The sequence below is a fragment of the Xenopus laevis genome, chromosome 8S, assembly GCF_017654675.1.
Source record: "Xenopus laevis strain J_2021 chromosome 8S, Xenopus_laevis_v10.1, whole genome shotgun sequence".
Classification (NCBI taxonomy): domain Eukaryota; kingdom Metazoa; phylum Chordata; class Amphibia; order Anura; family Pipidae; genus Xenopus; species Xenopus laevis.
In genome coordinates, this window is record NC_054386.1 from 23,327,544 (window position 1) to 23,345,492 (window position 17,949).

Sequence of the window (17,949 nt, forward strand, 5' to 3'; positions counted from 1 at the left end):
AAAAGTCCTGTGAGGGTCGAAACATTGATTTAACGTTTTCTAATTTATATATACTCATTCTGTTGGCACCAGGACGTTATTTCCTTATAAGTGTGTGCAACAGTATCACAATCCGTATGTGTATATATATATATATATATATATATATATATAAAATCCTCCAAAGTAGAAGCCGCACTCGCAGGTCTGAATAAAAACATTTATACATTCATAAGACCTGCAAGTGCGGCTTCTACTTTGGAGGATTGTGTACATTACCGGTGGCGCGCACCCAGGCAACAAGTGACTCCTAATCGTGAGTGCTGTGAATGTTGGGATTTATATTTCTATATACATATATATTAGGGATCCACCGAATCCACTATTTTGGATTCGGCCGAACCCCCGAATCCTTCGTGAAAGATTCGGCAGAATACCGAACCGAATTCTAATTTGCATATGCAAATTATGGATTGGAAAGGGGAAAACATTTTTTACTTCCTTGTTTTGTGACAAAAAATCACATAGTTTCCCTCCCCGTCTCTAATTTGCATATGCAAATTTGAATTCAGATTCGGTTCGGCTGGGCAGAAGGATTCAGCCGAAATCCGAATCCTGCTGAAAAAGACCGAATCCTGGCCGAATCCCGAACCAAATTCAGTGCATCCCTAATATATATATATATATATATATATATATATATATATATATATATATTTCATTGAAAATAAAATTATACTTACAAATATACTTTACAGCAGTTTGCAGCATTAAACGCATGAGATTATGTCATTTTATATATTAATCAGACTAGACTATAAAGTAGGCCGTGGTTAAGACATTTTCTCTTCTGCTTGTTTTACTGTACATTTTTACTATCATCATTTGATAAGTGACAACCCTGTTGTTCTTACTCGGACGTAAGTTCTGACATCATCATGAAAAAATTGTGGGGCACACAGAAAATTCTGCATGTACATAAATGTATGAGCATATATGTATAAGCATAGGTGATCATCCACTGCTTACAATGAGGATCCAAAGCTGACACTTTTCTGAACATCCTTGTACCACAACTGAGCCACTATGGTGAACTGTTTGCATTATTGCACTCTCCAGGAATGATCTTCAAAACACCTATTGGAGCTGATCTGATGGACCCTGAGATGCCTCACTAAAGGGTTAACCCTTGGAGGCCTGTAACTCATTACTACTGATCGCTTTCAAGTCCACAAGATAAACCCTCAATTACTGATGAGTTGTAATCCAGTCCCTCTAGAAAGTATTTTTATGGTGCCTAATAGATTCCAGATTTGTTCACGGTTTATCGCGCTGAAGCTAATCACAGATATATCCTTAGCAACACATCCCACAGACAGTTGTTTAAACAAAAGGATCCATTAAATCTGTGTCATTTAGAATATAAAACCCCCACACATGCTTTCTCTCTCTTATTTGAAATTTCATTATTAGACTAAAATTACAAGTGAGCTTTTTATAAAAGGGTAAAAACTGCCATGTATATAAAATGCCTATTCTTTATAGCAATCAGCTGCATTTAACTGTACTGCAAGCAGGGCTGGTCCTATGTTTTCTCCAAAGCAAATGCAGATCTGTAACATGTATATATATATATTGTTATGTTGCACCTTGTGTAAGCAAGTAATATATTGTGTAAAACTGCTATTATCTTACCCTCATTATATTTTCTTTATGAAGAAAAAATAGGCAGAAACACATAGGAGATGACATAGGGGGGTTATTTATCAAAGTCATAAGGGGTTATTTATCAAAACATAGGGGGATAAGTCCGAATTTATCTCAATATTTTCTGCTACAGACTCCGATCAAATCCGCTCGGGTTTTTAACGCTTATTTATTTCCCGAAAATTTGCTTTGCGGAAAAAAAAATAGTTTTTCACAAATTTTTCGGGCTCTTTCATCCGGTTTTTGTGATTTTTGCATTCGGAGTTTAGTAAATAACCCCCATAGAGTAACAATTGTAGCATATATGTTTAAAGCCCCAGGTAAGGTCCTGACTTGCAAGAGATTTAAGGGGCAGATTTACCTAGGGTCGAATATCGAGGGTTAATTAACCCTCGATATTCGACTGCCGAATGTAAATCCTTCGACCTCGAATATCGAAGTCGAAGGATTTACCGCAAATAATTCGATCGAACGATTAAATCCTTCGAATCGTTCGTTTTGAAGGATTTTAATCCATCGATCGAACGATTTTTCTTCGACCAAAAAATTGTTGGAAAGCCTATGGGGACCTTCCCCATAGGCTAACATTGCACCTCGGTAGGTTTTAGGTGGCGAAGTAGGGGGGTCAAAGTTTTTTTTAAAGAGACAGTACTTCGACTATAGAATGGTCCAATATTCGAACGATTTTTAGTTCCAATCGTTCGATTCTGAGTCGTAGTCGATGGTCGAAGTAGCCAATTCGATGGTCGAAGTAGCCAAAAAAAACATTCAAAATTCTAAGTTTTTTTTATTCTATTCGTTAACTCTAGCAAAGTAAATGGCCCCCCATATGTATGAATAACAAACAACTCATCTTCCCAAGGTTTGGAATATACTAAGACAAATATTTGCTGTGGTGTCCAGGAAATGTTACCATTCCTTTTATAAAAATAATAAATTAATAAACTTCTGTGCAACTGTTTTGCAAAGCCTTTTACGGTGCTTTATTTTTCACATAATAAGCCAGGACTGGATCCATATGGATGTGATGGTTTGTTGTATCCATATATAAATATATAAATTGACTTGTCTATTTTGCCTCAAATAGCTATAGTCTCTCTATAGATAGCTCAGTGCAGTTGCTTCAGTAACACCAGTTATCTAGGCTTGTGGACAATCTGACATTTTGATTGGTGGGAAAAGTAACTGTGAACATTCTCATCTTGTTATACAGGTATGGGACCTTTTATCCAGAATGTTTGGGACCTGGGGTTTTCCGGATAATGGATCTTTCCAAAATTTGGATCTTCATACCTTAAGTCTACTAGAAAGTCATGTAAACATGTAAACATAAACCCAATAGGTTGGTTTTGCTTCCAATAAGGATTAATTATATCTTAGTTGGGATCAAGTACAATGTACTGTTGTATTACTACAGAGAAAAGGGAAATCAATTTTAAAAATTTGGACTATTTGATTATAATGGAATCTATGGGAGATGGTCTTTCCATAATTCAGAGCTTTCTGGACAACAGATCCCATATCTGTACACAAGGATCAACATATTTGACACAAACATACTCATTGCAGTAGAAGCCCAGTCCAACCTGTAGGCACAAAGATGCACTTACTCATTTCGGTATGTATTATCCTATATACTTTTCTCGCAGGGCAATATCATACTTCTGGTCTGCCAGTTAATTCCCGGGGGGGACTGGAAGTGATTAAAATATTGGTAAAATTGTGAATCTGAACATGAAACTGACAAAATACTTGTTACTCAAAAGGGGTCTAAGACAAATGTTGTTAAGACAAAAATAAAATCCTAATTATTAGATTGTTACTATGAAATGTTATTCTTCTTCCCCCAAAGCAAATTTCCATTGATGGAAATGTAGTGACGACCCACTATGAAGTTAGCTCTGATTAATATACCCACATGTCTACTGGATTTGCTCCGTACTCATCCCTTCCTTCCAAATTTATGATGCATTAGGAATCCTTACATATAATGAGGACAAATCGGCTGCCTGTATTAAAAGATAAAATGTGAAGCACTGGAAGGAGAAAATTAAAGCAGAGAGTGGAAAAAAAATGTTAAATGGAACTGAAAGGAGCTGACAACGTTCTGTACAGAACAATCAGTCCTTCAGGTAATAAAGGCCTCTGACTCTACAATAAAGGCAGAACATAAATCTAAGATGTCTAACCTGCGGCCCTCCAGCTACTACAGGTTTACAATTCAAACCATCCAAGATCTGTTTATTCTTTAATATCTTTGCAAACATAAGCTATCAAAACATTTTGTCAGAATATGCATTTCTAGTGCAGGCCCCCGAATGTACCAATTAGGTATATATTTTAGGCATTCAAGCTGTTGCAGCCTCTGTATATATCTACATTAAGCTCTGACAATTCCATTTGTATCACTCTCTCCCCCTATAGCCAAATTCCTCCCTTTCGCTTTGCACTATTCCTCTCACATTGTTCTGCAGAGCAATATAAATGGAGCAGGAGAATGACTAGAAGCCAAAACACATATTCAGCTTAATGAATACTTCCTGACCAGATTCACAAATCTATTCAGTTCTGTGCAGCTACCTACAACCTTCTGCAGTCTTTTTTCGTATACTCGGGCACAATATTCCTCCTCAAAAAAAACATATAGAAAATACATTTATATACTAATGATAGAATCATAAATGTGGCAATATTTAAATATTGGAGACTCACATCACTATGTAGTTGACGTTTAGTCCTCAGACCCCAGAGGCCACGGGTCACACATGTCCCACTATTTAAAGTGAGAGCAGAAGCTACAGAGCAACAGTAAACTTGCTACTTTGTAGTACAAAAGGAAGTGCGTGAGCTTGCACACTCTTTATTAGGAGAAAGAGTTATGAATTCAGCCAAATGCCGGTCTGTCATTTCCATTGGGCTTCATAAGAACTCTATTAACCAGATTACACCTTTCCAACAAAAGCTACATTTCAAAGCCCCTGACATGACCTTTGCTCGGCAGTTTTTCTTTCCCGCAGTCCTCATTATCAGCCTTTCGAATGCCTTGCACTTACATAAAATGGATCTTAAACGCAAATTCCCTTCAAACTCAGTAAAATCAATGCCATCTTTAAAATGGAAACTAGAGCTACAATCCATTAAATAACGCAGTCCCAAAAACATAATTTTAGGCTGTTACAAGGCAGAATATATATTTGATGGACTGTGAAAACTAAGAATGCATCTCCCCCTAGCTTTGTCAAACACTTATCTTTGCTAAGTTCTAATGAATACGAAAAAATTTTTTTTTCTATATTCAAGTATTTTCGAAATTAAAGTAACAGTAAAGCATTAAGAAATACCTTTCTCTGATTTAAAGTGCTAAGCTGGCCATAGAAGCAAAGATCCGATCGTATGAATCATCATACGATCGGAGTTTCCCATCTCCCAACCTGCCACTAACCATTCCGATCAAATAAAGTAGAAAAGAACAGATCAGCCAATGTTCTGCCCATGACAGCAATCGTACGAAAGTTATATCCGACCAAAGCTAGTGACAGTCTTCCACTGAAAATCGTACGATCGGCAATACATGCAGAGATATTACCCGCAAATCTTTTAACCTGTCCGATCGACCAAACGATCGATCTCCGCCGTACGAAAAATGTCGGGACTCTCCACCCACGGTCCGAAAATCGTATGAATCCTCGATTCGTACGATCAGATCTTTGCGTCTGTGGCCAGCTTAAGTTAGAACTTTTTATACTTAAAGGCACAAAATGTATGTCAAGTGTCTGTGAAAAGTGAGGGCCTCCGACAGCTGAAACATTGCATAAACAAATTCATTATCTTCTGTGTTCTGAAAAGCGTTACACATACACAAACATACACACACACACGAGTGATTGTCACGCAGGCATTATAGCATCTTCAGCACAAAAGAAGACTTTTCCTGCTCAACCAGCTTAAAAAAACATATGGATTTCACATTCAATGCAATGAGAAGAACTTTTATCAAGATCTATAAGGAAGACTAGAATTAAATTAAGAGATATGTTTTTCTCCTGAAATAGTATTTGACCCACTGGCACTTTGAGATGTATAATATATTATATAAAGCAATGCAAGGTAAGTTATCCCAAGCCTGTTCACATACAGTAATTGATTTGTACAGGTATAGTGATAGAAAGGAGGTAATTGCAGGAAGTCCACGGCAGCAAGCTGAGTCTGCAAGTGTATCTTTATTGGGGTAGTGAACAGCACACTACATGTTTCGGGCAAGGCCCTTTATCAAGTGTCATCCAGAATGCTCCAGACCTGGGGTTTTCTGGCTAACGTATCTTTCTATGATTTGGATCTTCATACCTTAGGTCTACTTGTTTCATGTAAACATTAAATAAACCCAATAGGCTGTTTTTTCCCCCAATAAGGACTAATTATATCTTAGTTTGGATCAAGTACAATGTACTGTTTTATTATGACAGTGAAAAGTGAAATCATTTTTAAAAATCTGGATTATTTGGATAAAATGGGGTCTATGGGAGACAGCCTATCCTTAATTCGGAGCTTGCTGGATAGCGGGTTTCCATATAACGGATCCCATACCTGTACCATCAAATAAAACTGCTACATTTTCTTTCTTGTTAGCTTATAAAGAAACATTGGTCTGATTAAATTACCGATAGTAAAACCACGCCCCTACCATCCAAGTGCCACCACCTTGGTAGACAATCACTGATATGGCAGAAATATTCAAGTGGGTGTGCAGATATTACTTATTCTACATGTAATTCCTAGACCTGCTATGTTCGTTGTGATCCAAATCCCTTCTGAGTGTCCGAAACTCATAATACTGAGACTTACAGGCAGATGAAGCATGTAATAAGGAGGTCTTGCTTAATTCAAAGCAGATTTTGGAAGCGTGATTATTCTATTAACTTTAAAAAATATATATTCTGAATCGCACTGAAATATTCTGAAACATGCGGAAAACACATCCTAAAATTAGTAACGTTTTAATCCTACCTTGACTGACTTCTAACATTAGTTCATTTTCAAATATAATGATATCATTTAGCATAGTAGCGTTTCTTACAATTAGAATGTAAATAAAATCATGCATTTTTTCCTTTTATAACTAATACACTATGAAAAAAAAAAATCCATTTTGGACATATTGTAGCTGGTGTAGCTGTCTCTGATCTTACTCTTAATCTATTCTGTATGTTTCTTGTGTCAATGGACACATTTTTGGGATTCCACGCAGAGCTCTGCTCTGGATAAGGGCAACAAGGGAAAGCTATATTGAAAAAAATGCTGGTTTCACCAATATGTATCATTAGAAAACACACTACCAGAGAAGCAGGAAATAATAATCGCTTTCCAGGTTTTTCTCCTGACACTGTGTCATTTCCCTTCAGGGTTTACAACAAACTTTTTTGACACGTCTCCAGTATTAACTGTACAAATAACATTCTCTTTCCATGCCTCTGAGTTCAATCTCTTAGGAGTCTAATATGATGTTGGGCCCAAGAAAAAAAATTCATGTTCATTCTTGCACTGGTAAAACAAGAGATACCTATGCCCTTTGAATGTACTGATGCCTTAACCCGATTGTTATGCCATGTACTGTGCCAAACGTGCCCTCTATACTTGCTCCCCAATCAGGTGCACCCTTGGCACTGACTACCCCCCTCTCATATAATTTTGGGCTAAGTGCAATTAATGGCTGTGTCCCGCTTTTGCACCCTTGATTTTATTACAGTAATGTCAAATGCTATTCTAATGAAAAAAACAACACAAATCCAATCTGAAATGCTTAAATTAGTTTATAATAGCTTTAAAATTTAAGAGAAATGTAGAAAACCTCAATCAAATATAAGATAATTCCACATGGTTTTGAATCTTGAACTGAAGTCCTTTCCTTTAACGGCAATATTCTGTATATGCTTTTTTTAATATTATATATTATACATGTGTGTGTGTTTGTGTGTATATATATATATATATATATATATATATATATACAGTATATACAGTATATATATATATATATATATATATATATATATATATATATATATATATATATATATATAGACACAGAGAGTACAATGTGTAATTTGCCCAGGATTAATAAAAAAAAACATAAATTCTGGTTACTAAGCGAGAACTTGGCTTCTCCTAATTGCATTTTTCCATAGACCTGAAAAACAATGAGTGCACAGTCCTTGCAGATAGAGGTCAGTAATGGACTGAATTTGAATCAACTCAATACAAACTGCTCAGTCAAGAAACTGCTTTAACTAGCTCTGCAAGAGAGAAACACGAGGAGCTGGAGAATTTTATTTCTGCTTCCAATAGACTAACATAGGATTATGAAAATTTAATTTAGTCCTTTTGGACCACTTGCGTAACTGTTCCATTTCCTCAAAGTGGACAAAAAAAATCGGTGCCGTCAACTCAAAGAAGTAAACAGTTTTTTTTACTAACCAGCTGAACTAACTGGCTGAACATTTCTTAAATAAGTGATATTTTTAAAGCCTGTCGCAATAAATCTTATCATGGACGTGTACAGGTTTTCTTTAATGCCTTGAGGACAATAAGATGGAAATGTTTTCTGCTTTTCATTTTTAGGAAGCCTTTCATGTTCTAAAAGTAACACTGGGGAGTCTTGGCAACGGCAGAACTGGATCTTGAATTCACACATCCCCAAGTGTTATTGGTAAACACAACAAGGATGTGTCATTAAGCCTAATTTGCTTAGTTTCGGCTTTCCGATTCTCTCTTGGGCCCTGTGACTGCATAATTTCCAACACACGCCGTTAGTAAATGCACATTATTTATGCAAATAATTGAATTTCTGACAATATATAAGCACACAGACACACACATTCCCTTATACCACTTTAAAGGTACCTATAAACCCACAAATGAAAAGTATATCGGCTTATACATCATTAGTTGAATATATTTATGCATATGTTATATATCTTTGTTCTCTAGTCAGCTGCACTCACTTTCCGACCCATGCACTTGCCTGAGCGCTAGATAAAAGTATCAGCCTCCTCTCCAGAGATGAAGGCAGGACTCCCAGAACTTCTCACATCAGCAGATTAAATTTTACTGGGAAGTGACCAACATTTAAGAGTTTGCTTAAACTTCGCCAACGTAATGGCTCCACCCAATTTTTTTTGTTCTGTTATAGGTATTAAACTGAAATTGCTTCCATTCAAAACAACCCCACCTCCCCAAAATGAAAGAACAAAAAAACAGAGGAGGAAGGACAGAAGAAGAAACTTTATTTACCAATGTAAGACAAGGGCTATTGTTTTTCCTACACACTTAAGCCACAGCTTCTCATTTTTATGACAAACATAATACAACACTTCTCTGTCCTTATAGTTTATAAGGCAGATATATCTTTCACAGAAAACTATAAAAATGTTGAAATTTATAGGCCCCTGACACCAAGGTTACTGAACATACTGTAGTCAGAGATTTAAGGGGGTATAAGTCACATGCCCTTAACACACAACCCATCTATCATATTAAAGATATGCTCATTGTGATGCTTTTTATTCTTCCAAAAAACGTTTTTACGAAGACAATGTTAAGATGTCACAGAAAGGGATGCAAGGCAACTGAATGTTAATTATACCATTTACCAGAGTTGACTGGCATGCAAATCATTTGCCATTGACGGAGATCAGTTCTCTAAACCCACAGCTCTCTTCCATCAGAACATGAAGATCAACTGTGCATTACAATGGGATTTTGTGGCATTCAACATGAATGCTCATTTGCCATAAAGTCCAGCCGGAATTTAAATGTTGTAAAAAATCACCTTTAAGTTTTTCTGCATTATAACCTCCCTAGCTGAATATTTGCACTGCAGTCCTCTCCCATGTCTCTCTATAACCAAAGGAAATACTGAAATGCCTTGCCTGTAACTGAATGAATGCAGCACTCTGTCTGCACACAGGGGTTAACAGCACTGAATAGCTTCCCCGCTTCAGACAGGGAGAAGATGGCCCTCCACCTCATAACCCATAATACTGTAATTTGTTCAATTTGTGCTACTTAAATATAATGTGAATATCAGCTTTAAACTGAGAATGGAAGAATTTTGCTACCGCTGGATATAGTTAAGGCGATAATGGCCCATATGGCGTTCAATTATACGGCCGTTTGCTGGGCACGGGATCAACAGAAGGAAGTTAGACCTTGTGCAACTCAGATCATGCAGAAGATTTCTCCACTTGTAAAAAATGCTTCACTGGCATTGTAAACGTTACCATTTGGAGAACACTCTGCTGAAGGTCTTTAAAATTAGATCAGCGATGTGTTTTACCCACCCAAGAAAAATTGCTTCATAAAATGTGAAAACATGCAAACAGCGAGCAGAGACCTTGTTAAATGCCCCCTGCGAGAATCCACAACGTAGTCAAGGTACAGTCTCACAGATCTAAGATGAGATGGGACCATACACAGGCCACTTATACATGCACTACTCCGAAACATGCAAATAAATGTGTGCAAGTGTGTGTCTGTATTTATGTTTTTACTAAGCCTATATTTAAAGATGGCTAATTAAACAGGACAGGGTTTCTTTGCCAGGAATTCCAACAGAAAAAGCTTTGCTTGCCAAAAGGCACAGTGTGAGTTAAAGCTTTCAATAGAATCTGTATGGAGAGCTCTGAGACTGAACAGTGGAATAAATCAGCCCAGCACTGGAGAGGTGAAAAGAGCATTTCACACAAGTCTTGGCTTGTGTTATTGGTAACATTTGGATCTCTTCTGTATATGTAAAAAGCTGTGCTGTGCATTTGTGATTTTTGTGTGTGTGTGTATATATTTGTGTGTACTGTAGTTCGTCATTTTTTTACCCTCTTTCAGTACCTTCACAGCGCTACCTTTTTAACCATAGTTCTTGTTATGACACAGCAATTAGTATGTATTCTATATTTAAATATATTTGTTTGTTGCTAACAGAAGACTGCCCCCAAACAGTAAAAAAATTATAATAAGACAAATAAGTCATATGTCAAGGTAGGAAAAACTGTGTGATGCAAATATTGCACCGGTTATGTGTTGCATGCCAGAGATGCTGATACACCTACATGCTAAAAAGGTAGTCTAACCATCACTCTCCCTATTAATCTGTCCACTTTCACACACCGATCTCCTCCAGCAAAGACCACTGCCCTCCTCTTAGTATTAGCAATCACTGTGTTCTAAACAGAAGAGTTGCTCTCGTCCAGACTGCTCCCCTACTGCATGTCATATATACTCCTCACACTGTTCCTTTCCTACTTCTACACTGAACAACACAACTTCACTGAGCTCTTCCTCCCTCACAGATACAAGAACATCCTTTTTCTCCAGACATGCTTGTTATGTAGCTATATTTTCTAAAATCCTGTGCTCGCTCATACCACTGAGATCATCTGCGTTTTGTCCTCCACATAGAAATCTTGCTTGAGCATCTATATTTCCCCCGATACCATATTACACAGGTAATTGCTAAATCCAGGAACCACAGATCTCCCTTCACTTTGCCATGGATTCTTCTCTACACTGTAGCATTCAGCATGGGTGGCGATGCTATTTCTACTCACCAAGTACCATGTTGCCTACTCTCTGATGATAGATTTAAGGCACTGACACAGTACAACCAACACCCCCTGCCCCCATGTTCCTCATAGTTTTATACTAGTTGCCTCCCAAATCATGCATTTTCTCCAAAGGCAAACGGCACCTATCCTTGTCTTCAGTGATAGCATTTCTTTACCCGTGGCCCAATTTCTCCAAGTGACACCGTTAATGCACTCATTGGCCCATTTTCCACCAGTACGACTGTCTATGAACCCTGATGCCTATTCCTCTCAATGATTCTATTTACCCCACAGGCCCATTTTCACCTAGTAACACTGATTATGAACTCAAATCACACATTTGCCCTCAGCTATCATCCAACCCCACTGGACCGGGCTTCCACCTCCAGTTGCATTAATTATGTAATCTGGAGGCCCATGAACCCCAGTAAAACTACTTATGAACCCCAATTATCCATATACGCAAAGTAATAAAGCTTATGCACTCCATGAGTCCATTCTCCCCAGTAACATGTTAAGCATCCGTCAGGCACATTCTCTTTCCCTGGCACCCAACTGGCTCATTCTCCCAGGGTGAAACTATTTATGCACCCATGTAGCACATTCTCCCCTGGTCATACTATTCAGATGTTCCATGGGCCCATTCTCCCTAGTGACTCTCTTTATGCACCTATGCTGTTATTTATTGACCCCACTGGCTCATACCCCAGTAACATTGTTGAGGCATAACGTTCATTTGTTCTCTCCAGTGACACTGATTATGCAATGCTCCCTAGTTGCCGCTATTTAAGAAGCCCAGTGGCACAGGCTTGTCCAGTGGCCAAGGTTCCAATGGTACATAAGCCAGAGGAGCAAGACGTAAGTACACGCACACTTGCCAATGGCACATTCTCACCAAGAAATCAATTGAGAAATGTAAGTTAGAGTTCTAACCAAACACCAGTCAAGGTTCAAGGCTCCGCAGTGACATGCACATATAAATGTATAGAGAAATATATATATATTGGGGGTCCTCAATTGCAACCTGCTTGTACACACCAGTGATACATTTCCACAGACAATATGTTCCTACCCAGAAAGACATTCTTTCTGAGGAACAAAGTCACCTCACACTCTCCTGGGGCACATTTCCCCTGGGCACCAAATGAGACCCCCCCCCCGGCACTCCAATGGTATAGCCCCATCTTCTGACAATGAATCCCCACTCCCCAACAGTGAAACCTTGTCCCCCCACAGCCGCCGTACAGAGAATAAGTCATTACGTACCTGACAGGGGCTCTCAGTCGTCTCCCTGAGCTCAGCATAATCCCCAATTTGGATCCTTTCGCCAAACAACCAAAACACATGAATTGAAATTCCAATGAAACTTTGCGGCTCCTGGAGTTGTTTTTCATGGGCGCTATCCAGATGTAAGAAGCAGAAGAGCGCCCGCTCGGTCGCATCCCAGGCAGCCGGGAGTCAGAGCATTGACCCCCCCAGACTCCTGCTGCTTCCCGCGGGGGGTGAGATACAGATAGAGACCCAAAGCCCTAGCACAGGGGGGCATCTTGCTCGCCGACCCTCGTCCAGCTCATCACACACGAGTGGGACATATCCGCGCCCCTGATCCGCGCCCTCACTCACTCACACACGGGGTAACCAGCTCCAGCCTGTTGGATTTAATCCCAGGGGGAGAGATTCCCGGATGCCAATTCTAGTTTTACCCAGAGCAATGGATCCCACAGTGTCCACATAGAGAACTAACTGGATCCCAGTCCCGCTCCCAGGTAGGAGGCTCCGTTAAGAAAGTGTAGGTGCCCCTAATCCCAGTGTCTGATGTGAGGGAGCTGAGCTCTGGCTGCTGCTCGACTCAACTGACGGAGACGATAGTGTGTCTGTCCCAACAAGTCGTGTGATCGCAGCACAGATTAGCCCAGCCTCACACACTGCCTCCCGCTCCTGCTGGTCCTGCCTCCCAAATCCCCGCTGCGTTCGCCACTGCAGACATTAAAAGATTCGGGGCGTGGCTATGTAAATGAGCACATGGAATGTGTCACTTCTATCATTGTGGCTGACCCCGACCCGGCAGCGAGAGACGAATGGATTCTGTCTGATGTATCATCTTGTATTGCTCTGCCTGCCCGCTGCCTGCTCTCTCCCTCACAGACTCACACAGGGAGCACGTTTCACCAGGGACAGCAATACTGCCCCCCCATCCTTATACACATCACCCCCCCATCCTTATACACATCACTCTCCCCCCATCCATTATACACAATACTCCCCCCATCCTTATACACATTACTCTCCCCCCATCCATTATACACAATACTCCCCCCATCCTTATACACATTACTCTCCCCCCATCCTTATACACATCACTCTCCCCCCATCCATTATACACAATACTCCCCCCCATCCTTATACACATTACTCTCCCCCCATCCATTATACACAATACTCCCCCCATCCTTATACACATTACTCTCCCCCATCCATTATACACAATACTCCCCCCATCCTTATACACATTACTCTCCCCCCATCCATTATACACAATACTCCCCCCATCCTTATACACATTACTCTCCCTCATCCTTATACGCATTACTCTCCCCTCATCCTTATACGCATTACTCTCCCCCCATCCTTATATACATTACTCCCCCCATCCTTATATACATTACTCTCCCCCCATCCTTATATACATTACTCCCCCCCATCCTTATATACATTACTCTCCCCCCATCCTTATACACATTACTCTCGCCCATCCTTATATACATTACTCCCCCCATCCTTATACACATTACTCTCCCCCATCCATTATACACAATACTCCCCCATCCTTATACACATTACTCTCCCCTCATCCTTATACACATTACTCTCCCCCATCCTTATACACATTACTCTCCCCCATCCTTATACACATTACTCTCCCCCATCCTTATACACATTACTCTCCCCCCATCCTTATACACATTACTCTCCCCTCATCCTTATACACATTACTCTCCCCCATCCTTATACACATTACTCTCCCCCCATCCTTATACACATTACTCCCCCCATCCTTATATATATTACTCTCCCCCCATCCTTATACACATTACTCCCTCCATCCTTATACACATTACTCCCCCCATCCTTATATAGATTACTTTCCCCCCATCCTTATATACATTACTCCCCCCATCCCGCACTCTTATGGGCAATCTGTCCCCCACTCACTTTCGCACGCTCCCTCCCAGCCAGCCATTCTAGGCACAAGTGCAGATAAAGGGTGCCATCCAATAAGGAACAAATTGACTTTTGCAAAGTTCTGTAATTAACCCATTGTTCCCCTTCCCCGCTCGCACATCTCACCATGAGTCACAAACTGCAAGAAAGAAGCACGTTTGCATTTTGTGATCAATAATAAGAGATGGAGGCATGACAAGGAACTCTACGTTATCTCCAATTGTGTTATTTAAGTCATTCACGTCTGTCCCAGTTAGTTCTGGGCGAGAATGTGCTTTCTGAGAACTATGGCTATGTGTATCCCCTATTATACTTTATATGTAGGAGAGGGGGTAAAATGCACAGTTGTATGTGTGTTTAACTAATAATAAACACTAGCGATTCCTGGCACATGTCACAGCGCAGTAGCCACCCATGCAGTCATTGGACACACTGAGGGTGGAAGCTGGATGGCCACAGGTGGGTAATTAGGTTGGTAATTAGGAGCTTTCCCTGACACTTGATTCTATTGATGAGAAGACCACCCTGCTCCAGTAGAAGGATCCAGCAGACTGACAGTTTTTCTTTGGGCTACAAAGTGGTTAGCATGCGTTGTTGTTGCCATCGATAAGATCTAGCCAATCACAGTCATACCCAGAGCACATGAAATCTCATAGTGTCCCAAAAGTGGCAGTCATGTGACAGGCCCCTTGCCACCGTTATTATGAATGGTTACACACACGGCTCTGGCTTATCTCCCCGAGAATACAGAGATGCTGTAGCAATTAGGGGAGGAGGTGATTTAGTAGCAAACCGTCTGAAGAGGGAAGAGCTGCAGGCCTGGGTGCCAATTCATATGTCACATTTTATTTTCTGACCCCCAAGAGACAATTGGCTTGTGTCAAGAGACAGCTCCCAAGCCACAGAGACAATATAATAGTGTAAGAGACAGCTCAGACTCCCCTCAGAGACACCAGGCCCATGTAAGATTACATTACATTCCAATAAGAAGAAAAGAGGTTCCACCTAAATATTCTTAATTATTTTTTTTACAGTTAGAGCTGTGAAAATGTGGAATTCTCTCCCTGAATCAGTCGTACAGGCTCATACATTAATATTGAGTATAGTAGCAAGTGATGGAATACAGGGTTATGGAAGATAACTCATAGTACAAGTTGATCCAGGGACTGGTCCGATTGCCATCTTGGAGTCAGGAAGGAATTTTTCCCCCTCTGAGGCAAATTGGAGAGGCTTTGAGTTTTTTGCCTTCCTCTGGATCAACTAGCACTAGTTAGTGGATGTGGGTCTTTTTTCAACCTAACTTACTATGTTACTATGTAACTATGTATGTTACTGTGTAAGGGACAGCTCTGAAACCCCAGAGACACAAGGTTTTTTTGTAACGGATCCTTTGAACCACCAGAGACGTTAAATAGTATAAAAACATCTTCAAACCTCCCAAAGACACTAGACATGTGTAAATGACAGCCAAGAACCCCCAGAACCACTAGATTTGTGTAATGGAGAGCTCAAAACCCCAGAGACACTTGACTTGTATAATGGGGGGGGGGGCTCAGAACCCCAGAGACACTAGACTTGTGTAAGAGACAAATCAAAACTCCATAGAGACACTAAATAGCAAAGACTTGTCTGTGTAATGGACTGATAGATTTAAGGTGCCCATACACTGAGAGATCCGCTCGTTTGGCAATGTCGCCAAACGAGCGGATCTCCCTCCGATATGCCCACCTTGAGGTGGGCAATATCGGGCTGATCCGATCGTGGGCCCTAGGGCCCAACGATCCGATCCTAACGAGGCCTTAACGGGCGGTCGGATCGCGGGACCGCATCAACGAATAGATGCGGCCGCGATCCGACGGGATTTTCTGTCCCATCCGATCGAGATCTGGCCGACTTTCGGCCAGATCTCGATCGGTGAAGCCCGTCGGGGGGCCCCATACACGGGCCAATAAGCTGCCGACACGGTCTGTCGGCAGCTTTTATCGGCCCGTGTATGGCCACCTTAAGAACCCCTACAAATAGCAGACTTCTAGTGTAATTGACAGTTCAGAGCCCATAGAGACATTAAAGTTAAACTAGGCTTTATGTAAGGGACAGTTCAGAACCCCCAGAGACACTAAAGTTAAACCAGGCTTGTTTAAGGGACAGTTCAGAGCCCCCAGAGACACTAAAGTTAAACTAGGCTTGTGTAAGGGACAGTCACAGTTCAGAGCCCTCAGAGAAACTAAAGTACTAGGCTTGTGTAAGAGACAGTACAGAGCCTTAGAGTCACTAAAGTTAAACTAGGCTTGTGTAAGGGACAGTTCAGAACCCCCAGAGACACTAAAGTTAAACTAGGCTTGTGTAAGGGACAGTTCAGAACCCCCAGAGACACTAAAGTTAAACCAGGCTTGTGTAAGGGACAGTTCAGAGCCCCCAGAGACACTAAAGTTAAACTAGGCTTGTGTAAGGGACAGTTCAGAACCCTCAGAGACACTAAAGTTAAACTAAACTTGTGTAAGGGACAGTTCAGAACCCCAGAGACTCTAAAGTTAAACCAGGCTTGTGTAAGGGACAGTTCAGAGCCCCCAGAGACACTAAAGTTAAACCAGGTTTGTGTAAGGGACAGTTCAGAGCCCCCAGAGACACTAAAGTTAAACCAGGTTTGTGTAAGAGACAGTACAGAGCCCCCAGAGACACTAAAGTTAAACCAGGTTTGTGTAAGGGACATCCACATGACAAGCAACATGCAGACACACGGTCACAGACTGCAATAGGCATGGGATGATGTATTAGTAAGTCATAAATATATATGAGAAATGTGTTGGACATTAGCTCTAATTAAAGTGCCAGTGGGAAGAGACATACGCACGTGTAACACAATACTGTCCATAGGCTTATTGTGGGAGCTCAGAGCTGGACTTAAAAAATAGTTCTCACATGAGAATGAAATGGAGTTTTATTGGGGAAATGGGCTGTGAAAATAGGAGCATTACCTGCAACAGAAACATCCAGAATGCTTACAACCATCCTAATGTAAAGTGTCTGTTAGTGCAATGCACACGCTTTGTGTCTGTGGGGCAGATTTACTAATAGGCGAATTTTCGCTCACAACGCACCACTATGCCAGGTGCAAATTTGTTACCAGTATGCTAATTCACTAATATGCGAAGTTGCACCCTGGGCACCGTACACGGGCGACTTTTTACTAGCGTTACTTCGGCAGTGCGAGCATTTTATAGCAAAGATGTGCTAGCATTTATGCTAATGAAAATTCACTAGTGATCGTGTGCTTAGGTTAATTTGCATAGGGCCGGAAATTTAAAGTTGTATGGACGTCTTTATTTTAAATGGTGCAAATGCTTGAAGTTACCACTTTTTATTACCAATGTCCAGGGAACCTTAATAAAGACAAGAGAATTTATATAATGCCCTACACGTGAGCCCACTGTAAAATAGGGATGCA

General features: G+C 40.6%; 1 protein-coding gene across 1 annotated transcript in view; it reads right to left on the reverse strand.

Moving 5' to 3' along the window:
• The window catches only part of flrt2.S (fibronectin leucine rich transmembrane protein 2 S homeolog), a 46,768-nt gene extending 33,525 nt beyond the window's left edge, over positions 1 to 13,243 (reverse strand). The window contains exon 1 of the mRNA XM_018232441.2: positions 12,549 to 13,243. The gene's annotated coding sequence lies outside the window, so the exon portion shown is untranslated. The remainder of the gene's footprint in view (positions 1 to 12,548) is intronic.
• Between the last annotated feature and the right edge of the window lie 4,706 nt (positions 13,244 to 17,949).